Source organism: Gymnoscopelus microlampas (genome assembly GCF_963454915.1).
Source record: "Gymnoscopelus microlampas genome assembly, chromosome: 11".
Taxonomy (NCBI): Eukaryota; Metazoa; Chordata; class Actinopteri; order Myctophiformes; family Myctophidae; genus Gymnoscopelus; species Gymnoscopelus microlampas.
Window position 1 is genome coordinate 45,328,045 of NC_139948.1, and position 6,023 is coordinate 45,334,067.

Here is a 6,023-nt window from a genome sequence, read left to right on the forward strand (position 1 = left end):
AATGTAGAGGGAGAAAGAAGTGAGAGTAGAGTGGAGAGGACAAGAACAATGGCAGCAAAACTAAAGCCATCCCCTGGCAGTCTCAAATCCCATAATTGGAACATTTCTTTGACTTAATCTAATGGCATTTTGATCATGTATGTCATATTGGCAGACATATATCGGGATAGGTATCACATTGTGACTCCTGTATCGCAATTCATATTGTATTGTGAGCCCAGCCTTAATGTGTGCACGCCGCACGGCACAGACAGACAGGCAGGCAGGCAGGCAGGCAGGCAGACAGACAGACAGACAGACAGACAGACAGACAGACAGACAGACAGACAGACAGACAGACAGACAGACAGACAGACAGACAGACACAGACAGACATACAGACAGACAGACAGACAGACAGACAGGCAGGCAGGCAGGCAGACAGACAGACAGACAGGCAGGCAGGCAGGCAGGCAGGCATTTTCAGAGGAAACAGGTGTTTTCTGCTCTGCGTGTGTCCAAAGTTCCCTGCAGAGTTGTTTGATCAGAGAGAGAGAGAGAGAGAGAGAGAGAGAGAGAGAGATTAAGTATCAACCATGTGAAACTATATATATTGCTGCATTCTTGCACCAGGGCAAATTTGGAAAAGAGATGGAAATCTCAATGTGGTATTAACCTGGTTAAATAAAGGATAATGACAACCCCAGGGGCTTTTTGTGTTATCCCTTTATCATAACCTTTGACTGCACTACCTTTACTGTTAATAATCGTGTTAATAAAGTATTTAATCAATCAATCAATCAACATGTTTGCCATATTGTTTAAATTGTAATAACTCACGGTAGCTGTACATTGACATCTTACAAAGCATACTGTAGTGTAGCTTGTTTGATTAAAACAGGTTATGCCTCTATCAGTGTACAGCTGCCAGCCAGAGTGAGATGACATTCGTGCTATCTTATGCATTAGTGAGGACCAATTGTATTCATATAAGGCTGAACATGGGTGAAGTGGTCCCTTAAATATTAACTTTTATTATGAACTTTTCCCCTCTGTCCCTCTGTCTGTTAAAATGAGAATGATAATCGATGGTTGTGAATGAACTGTGAGGAAGCCTGTCTGTTTGGGAGGGTTATCAGTATTCAGACATGCATGGCGGGCAGCCATATTGGTTATTGATCATGTTGCTGTCAGGGTGACAGGGTCAGGGGCCATGTCTGGGTCGGTCTGTGAGTCTCCGGCCTATGACCTCCTGAGGTCCTCCCAGGGGAGTCTAGGTAACGGAAGAGGTCAGATGGATGTCAATGAAAATATAAAACCTTATGTCATTTTGTGCACACTGTGATGGACCATTTTAATGTTTTCCTTCTACATATCGTTGCTGCTCCATAATTCAACCTTTTTTTAATGCCTCACATGATACGCACGCACGCACGCACGCACGCACGCACGCACGCACACACGCACGCACACCTGCGCCTACCACCACCTTCGTCAGGCTTCAGCTGAGCTGGGCTGGCTAATGTCGTTAGCCACTTCATCTGCTAAGTGGATTGGGTTCGATGACGCTAGAGCGCTGGAGGGGACACACACACACACACGCACACACGCGCACACACACACACACACACACACACACACACACACACACACACACACACACACACACACACACACACACACACACACACACACACACACACACACACACACACACACACACACACACACACACGCACGCATTGGGAGCAAAGGGAGTCACTCATTATTATAATAACTTGAGTATGGGGCAAAGTTTGTCAGATGTTGCTCTTTGTCACTTCCTGTTTGACTGTAACTTAAAGGTCAAATCATCACGTAAAACCACTGGAGAGGCAGATATCTTACCCCCATCCCCACTGTGGTGGTCCTCTCCTCCCTTGTCTCTTCTCTTCTCTTCTCTTCTCTTCTCTTCTCTTCTCTTCTCTTCTCTTCTCTTCTCTTCTCTTCTCTTCTCTTCTCTTCTCTTCTCTTCTCTTCTCCTCTCTCTATCCTTATCTTTTAATGAAGAAGTGCAACCCTCTTAAAAGCAGCAGCTTTGGCATATGTCAAGTTATCATCATCATCATCATCATACTCATCATCATCACACGGCTTCTGTGCTTTCTGCTGTCTCACTGTCTGTCTGTCTGTCTGTCTGTCTGTCTGTCTGTCTGTCTGTCTGTCTGTCTGTCTGCTGTCTGTCTGTCTGTCTGTCTGTCTGTCTGTCTGTCTGTCTGTCTGTCTGTCTGTCTGTCAATTTATGGGCAGCCATAGCTATAGTGGTAGAGGGTAGAGTAGAGAGGTCGCTGTAATAAGAAGGTCACCGGTTCACCAGCTTGCACGCCCATGTGTTGAAGTGTCCATGAGCAACACACATAAACCCTCTCTCTCTCTCTCTCTCTCTCTCTCTCTCTCTCTCTCTCTCTCTCTCTCTCTCTCTCTCTCTCTCTCTCTCTCTCTCTCTCTCTCTCTCTCTCTCTCTCTGCAACAGTTGCTGCTGGTGAGGATCAACATAGATGGAGTGGAACCAAACACCATCAGGTCACTTTTCATTCTGCGTCTATAACCAATTATTCTGGAACGCTGCCGAACACTGTCGGTAACTCTCAGCAATGCTATCATGAATTCATGCTCACCACACAAAACTGTGTAATAGAGAAAATCCATTGTGCTGGATTAGACCGGCTAGCACGGCATAATATTTGCCACTAATGTTATTAACGGTGGCTATACAATCACAGAAATTTGATTTTCAATGAGCTATTTCCATGCAAAATATTGGACACGCTTCCAGCGCGCCTCGCACCAAACAAATTGAATTGAATCTGGGACAATGTGTGACGGATATTAAAAGATGCAACATTGCATAATTGTGTTTCCTACAATATCCTGTATATATCATTATATGTTGGCTATTCGAAAATAGCAGATTTACAAGAGCTTGTACATCTGCTGTATTTGAGAATGTTTGAAAAATATTGATTTTTTGGGGGGGAATTATTTTAATAATTAAGATTAGTTTTTTACATAAATCTTCTCTTCTGGGGGCCCCTTGCACAAAACATTTTCAGATGGGGGTCCGCGGCCAAAAACATCAATTTGGGGGCCCTTGACTTGAACAGGTTTGAGGACCACTGAGTATTTGAGTAAATGTATACTTTCCACCACTGACAATAGCTTTTGGCCCACAGTGATCTCCTCACCCACCACGCTACACTATGCTAATGACACTATACGCTAACAACCACAGTAAAAGTAATGATGATTAGCATAGCGACGGGGGGCAGTAACAATAACACACGCTGTGATGTATAGTAAAGTATGACGAGCCTCCCGTTCGTAATTGCATAGCTAAGTCATATTTTTATTCAGGGTTTAGGGGAGTTGGTTCATGATGATTAAGTGTGTGTGTGTGTGTGTGTGTGTGTGTGTGTGTGTGTGTGTGTGTGTGTGTGTGTGTGTGTGTGTGTGTGTGTGTGTGTGTGTGTGTGTGTGTGTGTGTGTGCGTGCGTGCGTGCGTGCGTGCGTGCGTGTGTGTGTGCGTGTGTTTATTGGCTTATGCAAATAGGCTTTGTATATTATTGAGGACTGAAACTAATGAGAACATTTTACAATGGTCTAATTTTGTCTAATGCTGCATGCCTCACTGTGTGTGTGTGCACGCGCACGCGTGCGCGTGCGTGGGTGTGTGTGCCTTATACTGGGAGCTACAAATTGGGGTCTTCATTCATTCATTCATGTGGGGTCATGCATGTGGTTAGTCGTTGCATAAACTGTCACTGCAGTTAGGAAGGACCAGCAATCCCAACCTGTGGTCACGTGTGGGTATTGTACATATTCCTACAGGCCCAGGCGGCGCCTGTCAGCAGAGAGTGTTGGGTGGGAGGAGTAGGACGAAGGCTCTACGTGCGTACGTCCTCCCGGAGGGTGCTCCTCACTGGCAGGTGAGTCAGTAGGATACAGCAGCAGTGACAACACACAAATGTGTGTGGGGAGGAATCAATCGGCACAATGACTACATTTGGGAGAAAAAAGGGTGTAAAAAGCAACAAAAAAAAAAAAGGCTCTGGCTTAGGGGCTCTGGGCCCTTCGGTAATCCTATTCCACCGCAAGACTGAATGACTGATGGTCAACGTGTGATTGTTCTATTTGCCTGTAGGTGGCAGTGTGGCGCATGTCTGCGTGCACGCATGACTTGCAGTCAAGGCGCCAGCTTCTGAGTTGTAAATTGAGGCTGTATAGGAAGTGACAGTTCATATGAATGGCCTGTAGTTTTGCTGTTTCACCCCTGCTGGTTTCAGAAGGAATTACTCTCCATTCAAGCGGATGTGTTTTTGCCGAACTTTAGACTTGATTGTATTACCTTAATAAACATTGTCATAAATACTATATGCTTTCCGTGGCTATAGTTTAAAGTCTACTTTCAATCAACATAATATGCGTTTTTGTTAAATTATGATCCCATTTGTTTTAAAATTGATGATAAAGTAGGGTATACTGTAGGAGGGGCGTGGCTACCTTGTGATGATTGGATTGACAAGCTACACAACACATAGCATTAATTCCCAACCCCCGCTCTGGTCACAACCAATAGCATTCATTTCCGTGTTCCAGATATAGAAAGATGGCAGATTTGAAATTGCTGAAAAATAGGCTTCATTTATGGTGTGTAGAGTCTATGGGCGTAACTTTGTCCATCCTTTTTTCCTGTCTATGGTTGCAGTGTGATTTGAGCTGGGAGACACATGCACATACATTATTTACATGAACGTGTCACGGTCCGCTCCTCGGGGCCGTGGACTTTGACTGTATTTCTCAGCCCTTGGACCTTTTCTGCCCTTTTAAGGTCATGGACTTATAGGACTATTCTGTTGTATTGTTCCTATTGTGTTCTGTTACCTTTGCCCTAGCTTTTGTGTTCCTTTATTTTGTAGTATTGTTTCCTGTTCTGCTTGTTACTGTTACATGTCTTGTCTCACCTCCCGTTTTGATTAGTCATGTTCTCCTCCTGTGTCCTCTTAGTCCCTCAGCCTATCCCAGTGTTGATTGTCTGTTGAGCTCACCTGTGTCTTATTATTTCCCTGACTATTTAAGCCCTGTGTTTTATAGATTGTTAGAGTCACGTTTACAATTGCGAAAAGATTCAGGTTGGGGTTAGGATTATGATCGGACATTTAGAGGTTAGGTTTAGGGGTTGGAATTAATCAAACATGACTTATACTTAGTTGCATGCCATTGTCTTGCACCCGAAAATAACCGATCTATAAGCTCACAGCGCTTTGCAGCACGAATCGTTGTGAACTTTTTGGCTCTAGGCTTACAGTTAAAAATGCCCCAAAAAAGGAAAAATGGCATTCATAAAATGGTATTCCTAAAACGTCTGTCTGTCTGTCTCTGCGTGCGTGCGTGCGTGCGAGCGTGTGTGCGTGCGTGCGTGCGTGTGTGTGTGTGAGAGAGAGAGGGAGATATGCGTGTAATGAATTCATATTGCTGATTGGGTCGTTTTTGAGAGAATGGATACACACCACACACACCCAAAGTGATTGTATTCTAATGAACGTAGACATTCTGGCATGCAGCCTGCACTACGCGGCCAGACTCTTGTCTCAAGACCAATTTACATATGTGACACACAATAAGGAGCGAGCAGTATAAACTATAGTATATCATCAACTGGGCTTCACTGTGTGTGTTGGGATGCCTTCTATATCATCATGGGGAGGGGAGGGGAGGGGAGGGGAGGGGAGGGGTGCCACTGCCAACCCCCTCCCCTCTCTGAGAGGAGGCCGCCTGGGAAAAATATGGTTCCCGGTTCGATCCCCAACCCCTGCTGGTTTTGTGATAAAGTGTCCTTGAGCAAGACACCGAACCCCTAATTCTTGAGCATTTTGGTGCCTTGCATCATGTGTAGTGCCCCAGACAATACCCACCAGGTGTGCGTCAGTTTGCCGAGTTGGAGACTGGGGTTAGATTCCCGCTCTTTGCGAATCGCTACATCTGCCGTAGTTGGCAGGACATGGAGG